General features: G+C 45.1%; 1 pseudogene; it reads right to left on the bottom strand.

Annotated features, from left to right (window-relative positions):
* Positions 1-8546: 8546 nt before the first annotated feature.
* On the bottom strand, positions 8547-8721 carry LOC148521845 (U2 spliceosomal RNA; annotated as a pseudogene).
* Positions 8722-15920: the final 7199 nt, after the last annotated feature.

The raw sequence follows: 15920 nt of genomic DNA, 5'->3' as shown, positions 1-15920 counted from the left end.
ACAGGCCCTAACAGTTTGCACTGGCCAAATGGATTCGGCTACTGGACAGGAGTCCAGAACAGATTTAATTCACGGCATGGCTTCTCACCTGGAAGGATTGGAGACCATGCAACAGCAAGTAGCACAGTATGTACAAGAAATGGCACTCTGTCAGGATACCTTAGAAGCTACACTAACTACTCCAAGTATGCCTGCAGTTACTTCTGTCTCCACTTCTGTGGTATCTGCCTCTACCAACATTCTCATTAAACAACCTACCTTTCAATTTAAACCTGCTCCGGGATCTACTCCTGTTATCACCCCGGGTCCACAACAAACACAGGCCCTAACAGTGTAGATGCAAGAAATTGATACCCTATTGGGACAAATATCTGCTAGCACATTTGTATTGTGTTATGATAGGTGTGTCCTATTGTACAGAGCTAGTTTCCCCTTTAAACGGATCTGTCTTTAGAGTTTACCTAGGATTCTGAAGCAAACCCCTTACCTGTGAGCGACCAAGGCCCCTTGGATCTCTTTTGTAAGTTATTACTGACCTCTATACAACACTATACAACATTGCAGACCCAGCACCCTCCTGCATGGAATAAATGCCAATTTGTAGATGCCTACACTCCACATCTTGGTCCTGCAATACTGGAGCTGCTTCTGTAGAAAATGCAACATGCATGAAGACACTAGCGCAGTTTGTTAGTGAAAACATGTATGGTCCCACCAAGTGACCAAGGTCTATAACTCACAGGATTGCAACAGTGCAAAGATTCTCAATACTGAAAAAAGTAGAAGAACTCTTTGGTTAAAGGAACTGGATCAAGGAGAACCCGACAAAGCAGTCCAGTAATGAGAGGGTGCTCCATACAGATGTATATATACAGACAGACATATATAACAGATTTTTTTTCATTAAGCAAACTCTATGCGGACAAGCTAGAGTGTACTCACTTGTCAGTAGGCAGTTAGACCAATGAAGATAGTCTTACAGCAATAATTCCGGAGAAGGTAAGCTCTGTAGAACATACAGTATGTATAATCACTGTGTTCTAAAATGGGTTTCCAGGGAAACTCACACAAGCAGAGGTAGAATAACTATTTCCAGTAAAATTAACATCAAAACGATGCTTATAAATATGCACCACATATTCCAGTACCCATAATGTCATATAATATCATTACTATATTATTGTACTATTGTATTAATTATAGCTCATTAGTTATGTGGTCTAGGTGTGCTTAAGAGCGGTCTACTTCTGGGGAGAATTTGATATGACATTATGGTTACTGGAATATGTGGTGCATATTTATGAGCATTGTTTTGATGTTAATATCCATATATAGCTGTGAGTAGGTTTTGACTTAGCAGCATTAATTGAAACAAATGTAATACATTGTAAACATATCATTGTCCCTGTGCCAGTAGTAATAATGTGGATGTATTCTCACTGTCCGCAGACATGCACTGTTAAGCTGGCCACACATCTAAAGATTATCTGTCCAACCAGCCAACTAGTTGATTGGTTGGAATGAAAATCTGGTAAGGAATACAATCAGCAATTTGCTCCCTAACGCTGGAAAATGGACCAAAACTGTTGTTTGAACAAATAGTTTAGATCAAACCATTTAACAAACTTGTCTGATGACCATTTTCATCTATTGCTGATCATTATTTACTCCCATACGTTACCAGATTTTCATTCCAACCAATCAACAAGTTGGCTGGTTGGATGTAAGTTGGTCTAGTGTGTGGCCAGCTTTATATATCGATTTGTTTTTGTATAGCTGTCTCCATGGCTACTGATGCGGAGAAATGACGTCACATGTAGGCGCCATCCTTCCGGAACGCTGCCTGATGCCTGGAGCCGCAAGATGCATCTGGTGTGGTGATGGTGTTATAAGTAAGTGTATTTGTATATCAGATTTATACCCTGATGATGGAGTAATAAATAGTACTCTGAGACATTGGATATTCACCTGTTGTAGCTGCATTTATCTGACCTGAGTGACGCCATCTCTGTGACTATCTTTTGGACTTCTGTGTGGGTCCTAATACAGAGGGCACCAGGGACTTTGTTAATTTCTTATTGGAGTGCCGCCCCACAGGATAATATATATATAATGTGACAAGAATCACATAGACCGGGTAAAATCCAACAGAAGCTTTATTTCCTCACTGTGAGCAGGTATACAGGACAGTGCAGTTTTCTCAGGCAAGATGTTACAGGATGGTACACAAAATCTTCCAAACAGCAATATAGTTCTTTAGTGGACAGGTCCAGGATACCTAACACTAGTCACCCCCAGGCTTATAACCTGGGTGACTACTTTGCTGTCAGCATCAGTTTCCCAGTGTCTCTGCAGCTCTTTTACCAGCCTCGCACAGGTGTCTGTAGTAAGCTGCCTTTGCAGACTCTGATTGAGGCAACACCTGAACTGGAGCCTTCAGTCCTACTGCCTTTGCTCTGCCAAACCTGAGATATCTGGATATTCCACATTCATTTCATGTGGAATTGTGCTGACCCTGTCAAACTCACCCACAACTATTTTTGCCATCCGTCCAGGCACACAACTCTCTACCATTTTCCAAAGTTCACCATCTTCAACGCCTTCCTCCTCTAGCTTCACCATAGGGTTGTTTGGAGGATCGGGCCCAATAAATTTTCTGGAAAGGGCATCAGCATTAAGGTGCTGTTTCCCTGGATGATGCTCTACCTCAAATTTAAATGGCTGCAAAGACAAAAACCAGCGGGTTACACAAGCATTCACTTTTGTTCATGTGCATCCACTGTAAAGGGACATGATCTGTAACCAACAAAAATTCCCGCCTCAACAAAATATTTTTAAGAGTCTACTGCCCATTTGATTGCCAAGCACTCTTGCTCCACAGTTGTGTACTTGTGCTCCCTGGGCAGCAATTTAAGGCGGAGGTAGAGGATGAGTTTCTCTTCCCCTTCTACCACTTGGGAAAGGACTGCCCCCAATCTCGTACCTGAGGCATCTGTCTGCAATGTATATTGCTTCTTGAAATCTTGAGCCTGCAAAACAGGTTCTGCATACAAGGCGCGCCTCAAGTCCTGCCATGCAGCTTCTGCTGGTCTAGACCACACTATTTTGTCTGGGAACTGCTTTTTTAGACAATCAGTGAATGGTGCTGGCCTAGTGGCAAAAATCACAAATTAATCTGCAGTAGTAACCACTAGGCCAAGGAATGTTCTGAGCTGGGACTTAAATTTGGGTTTAGGCCATGTGAGAACGGCCTCCACCTTACTGGGCTGAAGTTTTACCTGCCCTCTGCCTACAACATATCCCAAATATTTTGCCTCCACCATTCCAGTGGCACACTTCTCAGGATTAGCAGTAAATCCATGTGCCCGTAAACACCGTAACACTGATTTTACTCTTGGAAGGTGTGACTCACAGTCGGGGCTAAAGATGACTATGTCGTCTAAATATTCGGCTGCATACTCCCTATGGGGCCGAAGTAACTTATTCATAGTGCTCTGGAAAGTTGCTGGGGCTCCATGCAAACCAAAAGGCAGCAATTTGTACTGGAACCCTCTGGGGTAGAGAAGGCTGTTTTTGCTTTAGCAGCTTCAGTCAAAGGAATCTGCCAATACCCTATCGAGAGTGGTGAGATACTGGTATTTTGCTAGATTCTCCACCAGCTCGTCCACCCGGGGCATAGGGTAGGAGTCAAACTGAGAACCTTTATTTAACTTGCGAAAATCAATACAGAATCTTAAAGCCCCCAAAAGCTTAGGCACTAACACAATGGTGTTATTCTATTTATTGTTTGACTCCTCTATGACCCCTAAGTGCAGCATCTCCTCCACCTCTCGTTTTACCCTGCCAGTTTTGCCTCAGGTATGCGATAGGGTCGCTGCTTTATTATCACCCCGGGAGGAGTGACAATATCATGCTGTATGATTTGGGTCTATCCCGGAATAGCAGAGAATACATCTTGATTTCGTGCTACTAACCTCATTACTACCTGTTTTTGGCTAAGACTGAGGGTGACCTCCATGGGTAACTGACAGTCTGGGCTTTTCTTTGCCACTAAAAACAGCTGACTGGCAGTTTCTTTCCAAGGTTTTAATAGATTTACATGATAAATTTGTGTCTCCTTCCTTCTACCCTCATGGACAGTGAATCACGTATATTCAATAAAGAGATGTGAATTGATTTATAATAATTCTGATGATACTGATTAATTGAATACAGTACTGCTCTTATTCCTGTGATGGATAGGAGCATAATACTATAATCTCAGCAGTAACGTGGGATAACATTATTTATATCAGTATTAGCCTGCACACGAATGGTAGATTCAGGGTAGATACTGTACAATGCCCCACACTAATATGGATGATAGCCCACTATTAGGGCAATAGAAATAGAAATATATAAAAATGTCAACCATTTTTCAATAGTTGTCATATTTTGCTTGCTTGAAAAACAATTTTTAAAAAATATATAAGAAAAGTTACATTTTATATTCTATGGGCAAACTGCCTTTATTCTTGTTTCCCAGATCATGATTGGATAAATAATACAATATATTATTCTGTGAGTGCCCCGAGATAGGAATACATGTTCTTTTATCGCTACAACATTTTCAAATGCATGTATCAAGTTCCCATCATTCTGTTGGTCTTGGCCAAAGTCCTGCAAATACACTTCCTTGCCAATGGGAACCCACTGTGCCTCGGTCTCACTCCCCTCCTGCTACTCACTGGCCAAGGAGGGTGTTACAGCCACCAAACTTTGGGACACAGCAGAGCTTGGCTCTTGGGACACCTCTGACGTGGACCATCTGCTGTCATCATGCAAGTAACCACCTCTTGTAATAATGGAAAGTCCCGACCTAGGATGAATGGGTAGGGTGGTCTAGCGGCTACTGCAGCAACCACCTTCAAAGACCGCCCTTTTATCACTATCGGGAGGTGCACCCGGGGCCATTCTTCTGTATCCCCATGTACACATATAATCTTTACCGGGGGTAGCACCTGATCAGCCCCAGGTGGAACCAGGTTGGCACGGATGATGGTTAATTCACTGCCAGTATCCACTAAGGCCCAGACCTACCGGCCTTCCACTCGCACCATCAAATGAAACAAGGTGGTTTGCGCCGGAGGAAGTGCTTCCAGCAGCCATGCTAACCACTGGTCGAGTTGTTTTTCCAGCACTGCAGTCCATCTGCTCTCCCTGCTTTGGGCAGTTCCGGTGAAAATGACTGGGCTCACCACAGTCAAAACACACAGCTGGAGGTGGGTTGTTGACTTTAACAACTGAGACCGGGGTTCTAGGCTTGTGTACTGGCTGGAACCTCTGCTTGGCTTTATTCAACTTCCCAAGAGTCAGGTACCATTCAATCACCACCGCTATCTCTTCAAACATTTGAGGGTCAACCTGTAGGGCCCACTATTGCACCACATGGTTTAGTACATGCACAGCATGGTCCAAAGCCACCATCTCTACTATACGCTGAGCAGAGTTTTTATCCAGCTGCAACCATGCCTTACTCAGCATGACTAATTTGGCCAGCTGGACCCTTGGAGGCTCAGACGGGTTCAGCCACCATTCCTGAAACTCCTGAGCTTTGCTAGGGCCAGTCGATCCAACCCTACAGAGTATGGCCTTTTTCAAGTGACATTTAAATCAACATATGCTCTCTGAGGTTCCCCAGTGAGGCAAGGAGCAAGTCTGGCAGCCCACTCCTCCTCAGGCGATTTTAAATGAGCAGCAGTATGCTCAAAGGTGCACAGAAAAGATTCAACATTATCAGATGGGGTAAGCTTCTGAAACACCTTTCGCTCCTGCCCACCTTTCCTCATTTCAGTTAACTCTGCATGTAATAACTGAATTTCAGTTTGTTGCCCAGCAACCAGAGCCTGCTGCCCTGCAACCAATTCAGCAAACACTTTTCATTATTTCCTCCATATTACTCTACTTTTCCACTTTGTGGACAAAAAATAGCAGGCTTAATTAACTCTCTCTTGTAAGCCAGATTCCCAGCAATCTATATCAGCTGGATTTCCTTAAAACTGCACTACATTCCCTAGGCTCCCAGCCCATACACAGGAATTAAGCAGTTTTTTATTGTGCACAATTTGCATATACACTAGAGATGAGCGGTTCGGATTCTGTGGAATCCGAACCGCTCCGAACATTGGGGATCCGAGTCCACCCGAACCCTGTTCGGGTGTTCACCGCCTGACTTGGATCCCCGTTCGGGGCCGAACGGCGGCTGCCTGATGTCGGATTCTCACTAGAGAATCCGACATCAGGTCTCCTCGCGTGTAGGGCAGAGCGCAGTGATAGCGCTCTGCCCTACACAGACACAGACACACAGCCGCCAGCGGCAGCTGTGTGTTTGTTACAGCAGCCAATGAGAGTCACACAGACTCTCATTGGCTGCTGCACGGAGGGAGCCGGCTGGAGCTCACACATGAGCTCCGTCTTCCGGCTCCCTCCTCAGCGTGTGACAGAGCGGACGGCGTGGGAGCGGGGATACAGGTAAGTTTTATTTTTTTTATTTTTTTACTTGTCAAAGGTCCGGGGGCGCTACTGGGGGGGGGGTCTGCACTACTGGGGGGGTCTGCTACTGGGGGGGGCTATACTACTGGGGGGGCCATACTACAGAGGGGCCTGCTACTGGGGGGGCTATACTACTGGGGGGGGGTCTGCTACTGGGGGAGGCAATACTACTGGGGGGGCCATACTACAGAGGGGCCTGCTACTGGGGGGGGCTATACTACTGGGGGGGGTCTGCTACTGGGGGGGCCATACTACTGGGGGGGATCTGCACTATTGGGGGGCCATACTACAGAGGGGCCTGCTACTGGGGGGGGGGCTATACTACTGGGGGGGTCTGCACTACTGGGGGGGGTCTGCTACTGGGCAGGGCTATACTACTGGGGGGGCATACTACAGAGGGGCCTGCTACTGGGGGGGCTATACTACTGGGGGGGGTCTGCTACTGGGGGGGCCATACTACTGAGGGGCCTGCTACTGGGGGGGGGGGCATACTACAGGGGGGGCTACTACTGGGGGGGCCTGCTACTGGGTGGCATGCTAATGGGGGGCATACTACTGGGGAGCATTCAACTGGGGGCACTGCATAGTGGACCGTACTACTAAGGGGACTGCATAGGGGGCACCACTGCTGGGGGACATTGTGTAAGGGACACCGCTACTGTGGGCATTGTGTAAAAGGGTCACTACTGTGGGCATTGTGTAAAAGGGGCACTACTGTGTGTCGTAACATAAATAAGAGACACTACTTTATGGTGTAATGTGAATCAGGCCCTATGTGCGGTGTAATGCTAATAAGATTGTGCACTGTGACTCCTAGGGCCGTAGCCCACTTTGTAAACAAGTACTGTGACTCTGCTGGCCGTACCCCACTGGGTGGGTGCACTACTTTTCATTTCTGCCACTGCTGTGTGGCAATGTGTCATAGATGTGCTTTATACTGTGGTGTCTGTGTCGTTGTGCCGCTGCTTTGTCGCTTAGTAACCAGTCAGCTCACTGCAACCTTTGGCCAATAATGTTGAAAACAATATTATAAGCTGTGATATGGTCTAAATTGACTGGAAATTAATGTTATTGAGGTTAATAATACTCTAGGAAGAAAAAAAAGACCAATTTATGTGATTTTAGCTTTTTTTGTCAATTTTTGTAAAAAAATCCAAATCCAAATCCAAATCCAAAACCAGTCACCGCAGTTTGGCAAATCCAAATCCAAATCCAAAGCCGGACGACGAATTAGAACCAAATCCAAATCCGGCAAAAATGGTCCGGCGCACATCCCTAATATACACATGGACAGATTATCACTGTGAACAATTGCCATTTTATGGCGTGCCTGCCACACTCACCTACCCAGCTGTAGTAATGCGACTGAGACTCACCAAGCTGCTGCACTGTGGGTAGCATCCTGTAATGCGTCTCACTGCCACTGTGGGTGGATCCGGTCACTGTATCTAGGCTCTTGCTGAGTAGTAGTATCTAGCATGGTCCCTGTTCAGGGGTCAAATGTGACAAGAATCACATAGACTGGGCAAAATCCAACAGAAGCTTTATTTCCTCACCACAAGCAGGTATACAGGACAGTGCAGTGTTTATAGGCAAGATGTTACAGGCTGGTTCACAGAATCTTCCAAACAGCAATATAGTTCTTTCAGTGGACTCACAGGTCCAGGATCCCTAACACTAGTCACCCCCAGACCTATAACCTGAGCGACTACTTCACCATCAGGAGCAGTTTCCCAGTGTCTCTGCCGCTCTTTTACCAGCCTCACACAGGTGTCTGTAATCAGCTGCCTTTGCAAACACTGATTGAGGCAACACCTGAGCTGGACTGTTCAGTCCTACTGCCTTTGCTCTGCCAAACCTAAGATATCTGGACATTCCACATTAGCTTCATGTGGAATTATACTGACCCTGTGACAATATATATAAATATTCTACATATGAGCAGCCATACAATCTATACATATACCTATACAAACATGACTTCTGTTTCAAATCTGCCTAGAATGTCTTTAGGCATGTGGTGCACCAGACCTGGAAGTACTGTAATAACAGGTCAATGTGTGGAGTGGAAAGAGCAAGCTCTTACCTTGTTCTAAAAAATATCTTTAAAATATTTCCCCCAGATAGGGGCAAATCAGATTTGAAACTGAAAGGAACACATTGCACTATATTCACAAGTTTGTATATAATGCCCCCTGTATTATTCAACTAGACATGATGCTGTGTAATTTCTCAGCCCATATATTATAGCCATGTAAGCTGCCCAGGAGAAACCCCACTCAAGTGCAGGGAAAACACAGTAAGTGCTATAGCGGAAAAAAAACCACAGCGTCAGCGGTGTTAGGCAGAAATGCTAACCAATACATCGTATGAGCATACGTACTGCTTAATAGTATTAGACTAAGGGATCTTTGTATGCATATGTACTACTCCAGGACCCGTTACTCCTAGAATAGTCAATCTAGTGTGAGCTAATGAGCGATATGGATGCTAAGATAGGCTGCTCAGTTAAAAATGTATTAGGTGGGATTTGAACTGACAGTCTTGAGAGTAGTATACTGAGTAAACCCTCGCAAAAGCACAGGGAGAATATACAAACTCCACACAAAGAGGGCCATAGTGGGAATTGAACCCATGATCTCAGTGCAGTGAGGCAGTAATGCTAACCATTATACTGTCTGTGCCACATCTATGACTTGGGCACTGCATTAGCCCGCTGCACTAGAGTTTGGGCTGTGGAGCGCCTAGTTTTAATATGGAACAGATCACCATCTAAAGTGACATTCTTGTTATTTTTAGTACATGTGCTGCCGAAGCAAGCACTAACGCAGCACAACTGAATAAAAGGGATTCAAGCAGTTTATACCATACAACCTAATATAATCCCTAATACTTTAGAAGAAAAAGAAGAATGCAACCTGTAGCATAGAGAATCTCTGGAGATGCCGCTGGACTCGAAGGCTGTGCTGCAGGGACAAACAACACTTGTCCCTCTTATTTATTGCAGATCCCACTGTTTTTTTGTGGAATCTGTATAGGCGGGCGTCTGTGTACAGCGTGCTGTACTGTCAGTCTAGGAGCCGGGCACTGTGCTGGGCTCATGGGCAGGAGTGTAGCGAGGGTGGTACCAGTAGAGCATGAGGTCCGGGCACCAAAATGGACAGAGGGCACCATCCAGGGGTATGGAATTCATGAGGCACTACACAATATGATGGCCACCTGTTAGTTTTATCTCAGTTTGTTTGCTCTATATCCTAAATAAGTTACTGATCTGAGATCCATTTCGACATTTCATGCTCCCTCAAACTGCCCAGATTGCCTCCCCCACTGCCCTGCCTCCTCTGTGATCACCTTCTGTCACCTCCCCCTTCCTGTCAGATTGATTACATTCACTTCTCACCTCTTTAATTCTCTCCCCTCTCTACCCTGTGATCGGCTCTTAGCCCCTGACCATTCCTTTCTTATTGGCTTCTGTCACCACCCCTCTCCATTTCTTTTCTTATTGGCTTTTGTCACTGGTCCTCTCTGATTGGCTTTACCCTTCCCCTTTTCTTTCTTATTGGCCTCTTTCACCTCCCCTCTCTGATTGGCATGTTCCTCTCCCCTCTCCTCTTTGATCCCCTCCCTCCTTCCCTCCTCATTCTGTGCTTCAATGGACTTAAAAATGACACATCTGAGGTAAAATCCTAAACTTCAATTATAACGTATGAGTTTTCAAAAAGTCACTGCTTTGCTATTTAAAGTAATAAGGTGCTCCCAGGCATGACCATGAAGTGTTATTTCAAAGGTCTTTTAAAAAATATTAGGAGACCTAAAATAATAATAATGGTGGTAGACAGAACATGGGGGGTACGCTCACAGGGGAGATCAGTGTGATGCATTGGGGAGCAGCCAAGTTTGTGCGGTCACCTTTCCTATAATATGGAAACTAGAAACAATAAATAAACTCGGCACTCATCTCTTGTCTGTCGGTGTGTGATGACTGATAAAGAGAAAGGGCGAGATGTACGAAAGGCAAAAATGAGGTAAAACCCCCAAAATAGGTGTTAAACTCGAAAGTCCCTCTGTCCGAAGCCATCACAAAGGACAGCTCTTATCGAGAGAGCTATCCCTTGCGATATTCTTGGTACATACCGCGGTAATGAAATGCGATATGTACCCGAAGAAAGGGTAACTGTACCGCATTGCAGAAGCGATACTTAGCACATCCAGCCCAAAAGAGAGAGAAAAAAAAGAGTGGTTTAAAAACTCACTTGATGTTGGAGTGAATATGAATTTACACCTATTAGGTTAATTGAACATGTATGGTGGTGATCAAACAAAAAAATAGGATGTACAGTATGTCTCATGAATGTTTATTCAAAAATAATTCATAATCAATGTAACATATGTATTTAGACAGCAAACTGTACAAACATGACACACAAGACAAAGGTGGGGAGGGAAGATGGGGGTTAAAAGTAGAGATGAACGGGTTTGGATCTCAGAGATCTGAACCCACCCAAACTTAGGGGATCTGAGTCAGATGCGAGCCGGCTCGGGTTTTCCCACCTGACTCAGATCTCAAAACGAGGCAAAACGTCATCATCTCACTGTCGCAGGTTTTGAATTGTAGAAAAGGTCCCACGATTACCGACATTTTTCATTGCGGCTGTGGAGAGTGAAGAGGGAGGGAGCTGGGAGCTGTGCTGTGCTGCTGTGCATAGGGGCTGGCTAAATATGTGTTGTCATTTAAGGGCTGGCTGCTTAATGTCCAAAGGTGCTGGCTTTTGTCCATATAGGGGCTGGCTGGCTGTTGTCCATAGGGGCTGGCTGTTGTCCATAATCCATATAGGGGCTGGCTGTTATCCTGTCAATAGGGGTTGGCTGACTGTTCTACTGTGTTGTCCATGGGGTGCTCTGTCCATCAAGGGTGCTCTTCCCCCCCAGTGTGAAAAAAATAAAAATATATTTTTTATATCTGTGTGCGTTAGCCACACTTATTATCAGCAACGTAGGTGCGCAGGTGTGCTGCCTGTGTCATTTATCAAAGGGCTGCTGCCTAATTCAGGGGTCCTCTCCCCCCCAAGTGTGCCCAAAAAATTAAAACATTTCTTTTTTTCCTGTGTGTGGTCATGATATCAATGCACGATTATCCGCAACATAGCTGCACTGGAATCAGTATAAATGACCGCTGGCCCTATCCTGACAGGGGATTTAGGTAAGTATAACTAACCCTACCCTCCCAACCCTCCCTTAGGGGTGCCTAACACTAATCTCCCCCCTAGTGCCTAACCCTAACACCCCCTAAGTGTCTAAACCTAACCCCCTTCCCCGCATTCTAAACCTTAGTCTCCAGGGAGGGTGCCTAACCTCCCCCCGGGGGTGCCTAAACCTAACCCTCCCATTCCCCTAGCCTAACCCTCCTGGGGGGGTGCCTAACCCTAAACTCCCCTCGGGAGCCCCTAACCTAACCCTCCCCCCCACGGCTGTGTGCGACCGCCGCCTGGCTTACCTTTGTTCGGTATGCCGGGTGTCGGGATCCTGGCATAGGTATAATGACAGGTGTCAGGATTTTCAATGCCTTTTTATTAGTACACTGCTGGGATTTTACAGTCAGGAAGCCGGCGGTCAGCATTTCGACCGTCGGCTTCCTGATTGCATTCCGCTGCACTAGGGGTGTTGCCTGTGTCATTTATCTAGGGCACAGGTTCTTAGCAACGTAGGTCTGCAGGTGTGCTGTGCTGTCTGTGTCTCTTTTATCAAGTGGCTGCTGCCTCATTCAGGGGTGCATCCCCCCAGTGTGAAAAAAATTAAAACAATTTTTTGTGTGTGTGTGTGTGTGTGTTAGCCACACTTATCAGCAAAGTAGGTGCGCAGGGGTGCTGTGCTGCCTGTGTCTTATTTATCAAGATTGATTGATTTTGATTGATTGAATTAATTTCAATCTATGTTGGGTTTTTTTGTGCATTATCCACACTTATCACCAGCAACGTAGCTTCGCATGGGTGATGCCTGTGTCGTTTATCAAGAGGCTGCTGCCTCGTTCGGGTGCTCTCCCTCCTAAATGCCCCCCAAAAATTAATTCAATCAATCAAAATCAATAAATCAATCAATGTGTTTTTTTTGTGTGTGTGTGCGCATTAGTCACACTTATCACCAGCAACGTAGCTGCACAGGGGTGATGCCTATGTTGTTTATCAAGAGGATGCTGCCTTGTTCAGGTGCTTTCCCTCCCAAGTGCCACCCAAAAATCTATGCAATCAATCAATCTGTTTTTTTAGTGTGTGTGTGTGTGCGTTAGCCATGGCATCACAAAACGCCTCTGCTAAGATTTGCAAAACATTTTCAAAGGTGAAATTAGAGGATATCGTTTAAAAAATGGAATAAAGCAGCTAAAACTGCGTTCTCTGATTATAGTGTCCCTACTCCCATTCCCTACCCATGGCCCCGCTACCTCAATTTCAGCAAGGCAGAGGAGCAACTCCATGCAACCGTATTGCAGAGTGCAGCTGCTCCTCCTGTAGCCCAGGTCAGAAGATGTGTAGGGGGTGTGGTGATGATATAGACTAAAATGGAGCTCACATCCACTAAAGTGGATATCATGCCTTCAGCATAGGGTTTGTTATGTTGCACTAATGCACATTAGCAGCCCCACCTAGTGGTCAGGACAGCAGCAGTTTAAATCTGATCTATTTTGTCCTTCTTAACATTCTATAGCAGTCTAGCAATGCATTCTGGGCCAAAGGAGCTGTAAGCAGCCATTTTCCTTTGACTGTCCCAGACAGTCATCATTACATATGCTCAACCTGGTACAGCATCTGATGGTGAGTTCTAAGCTTCAACTGTGCTATCATATTGTAGATCTGCTTAGTCAGTAATGCATGTCAGCTGTACTATGTGACATTGCAGCCTGTACTTTGCATACTGTATGTTTATGTTTGCCTTGCATTCCCATGTACATATAGTAATTGCATTTATTGTTTGTTTACAGTTTTAACATTATCATCGCACACATGCGCACACACGTGCACAATATTTTATACGCAACGATCTGTGTACATACACGCAAGTTCCTCTATCGAATAATAAACTTGGTTCTTCAGATCACATCTGACTGGATTATTGGAAGATAGAGTATTGGTTATGCTGGCTGCTCCAAATTTGTCAGACACTTAGTGCGGGGCAGTACAGTAAAACATCGGGCTCCCAGTGTGTGATGCATATATCTGACTTCGTCAGCAACTCATCTGTTAGCAAGTGGGACACATACTGACTTACAGATCTGTTACACTGCCAGCCTGCATATGACAGTACAAGAGTTTCTATACAATCTAACCGTGGCAGCTCAGCAATAGGAGTACCACCATTGACTACACAGGAATTTCACACTGTCAGTACAGCCAACTTCATATAGCAAGACAACAGTCCCTGCACAGTCAAACAGCCTAACAACAGTCCCAAGACCCTGACTACTCAGAGACCTGCTGTCAGCTCAGTTATCTGCACATTACAATACAGCAGCCTCTACACAGTCAAGCATTTCCATTCCATCATCATGTCACAGAAAACAACATCTTCATACAAAACAAGGTCCCAAGTCTCTAGTTCCTCCAAATCTTTATCTGTCAGCAATGCAGCCATAATGGCACGTTCAAAAGCGGAAGCTGCAAAAGTGCGGGCCACCTTTGCTGAACAAGAGATGCAATTGAAAATAGAGAGGTCACGTCTGGATGCAGAAAAATCATGTTTAGAAGCACAGAAAGGAATAGAGAGATCACGTCTGGAAGCAGAAAGATCACGTCTGAATGCAGAAAGATCACGTCTGGATGCAGAAAGATCACGACTGGATGCAGAAAGAGATATGGAGAGGTCACGTCTGGATGCAGAAACAGTTATGGAGAAACAAAGCCTAGAAGCAATTAGTGAGATTCTCACTGCAGAGAAGGAGGCAGCAGCTGCTATCGCCAAAAACACAATTCTTAGAGTCTGTAGAACTTCTTAATATAAGGAGGATCAATGTGCTTGACGCATAGCTTGGATCGCAGAATTCATTGCAATGCACATCAGAATATGTAAATCAAGCATCCAAAATGGATAGCAAACCTCAATCAGTACAAAGCATGCATTTAGATTTTGTCAGTGAAACAAGCCAAACACACTATGCAGCACCCCCACTAGTCAACAAGAGACAAGAGAATTCTAGACACAGGGAACCCATGAGGGACAATCTTTCCCCACACTAGGTGTCTGAATCTGCAAACTACAACAAAGGCACAACTACCTGCACACAAAAGTGGTATGATACAAGCCAACAGGAACCATTCAATCCTAACAGGTATGACCACGCACCATTTACTCACCATGTTAATGCACAAACAGCATCTCCTAGAGCCAATCAAGACACATTAGACTTTGCCAAGTTTCTTGCTCGCCGTGAGCTGGTCACAAACGGACTCTCAAAGTTCAATGATCGCCCTGAGAGCTTCAGAGCCTGGCAATCCTCTTTCCAAAATGTAATCAGAGGGTTAGACCTTTCACATAGTCAAGAGATAGACCTTTTAATTAAATGGCTTGGAAATGAATCCGCTGAACATGCTAGAAGAATAAGAGTGATCAATATTAACCACCCTGAGAATGGCCTTAATAAGATCTGGGATAGATTAAATGAGTGCTATGGCTCACCAGAGATGATAGAAAGTGCACTATTCAAAAGAATTGATGATTTTCCTAGGTTACCTAACAAAAGCTATCAGAGACTGAGAAAATTAAGTGACTTACTAATGGAGCTTCAAGTAGCCAAGTGTGAGGGAGACTTACCAGGACTTGCCTTCCTCGACACAGCCAGAGGCATTAACTCTATAGTGCAAAAGCTACCTTACAATTTGCAGGAGCAATGGCTCCAAATATAAGCAGCGGCACAACGTGCCATTTCAACCAATCTCTGTTTTTGTGGACTTCGTGCACCAACAAGCTAAGACCAGGAATGATCCTAGTTTTGCCTTTACACTGACCAGCTCAACCCCTATTCTAACTAACCCCCGCAAAATGTCAGTCGCAATTCACAAGACTAATGTGCATTATACAGATTCTTCCCACAGGTCTACCTATTCTACTCGTCAAGAGAATAAAGATAAAGATCCTGCCAAGCAGCGTCCCCTGCATAACAAACCGCATCCTCTCCTGAAATGCAGAGCCTTCAGAGAAAAGTCCCTGGAGAACTGCAAAGCATTCCTAAGAGAAAATGGCATCTGCTACAAGTGCTGCTCTTCTACAACTCACCTTGCCAAGGATTGTAAGGTTAGTGTTAACTGCATAGAATGTCACAGCACAGAACACAACACAGCTCTACACCCTGGACCTTCCCCATTGACTTTACAACATAGTTATGGTGACACAGAGCATGGCGG

The sequence above is a fragment of the Taudactylus pleione genome, unplaced genomic scaffold (assembly GCF_031769625.1).
Source record: "Taudactylus pleione unplaced genomic scaffold, aTauple2 ptg000154l, whole genome shotgun sequence".
Lineage (NCBI taxonomy): Eukaryota > Metazoa > Chordata > Amphibia > Anura > Myobatrachidae > Taudactylus > Taudactylus pleione.
Note: the sequence above shows the minus strand (reverse complement) of the source record. Positions and strands in the feature narration are given on the sequence as shown.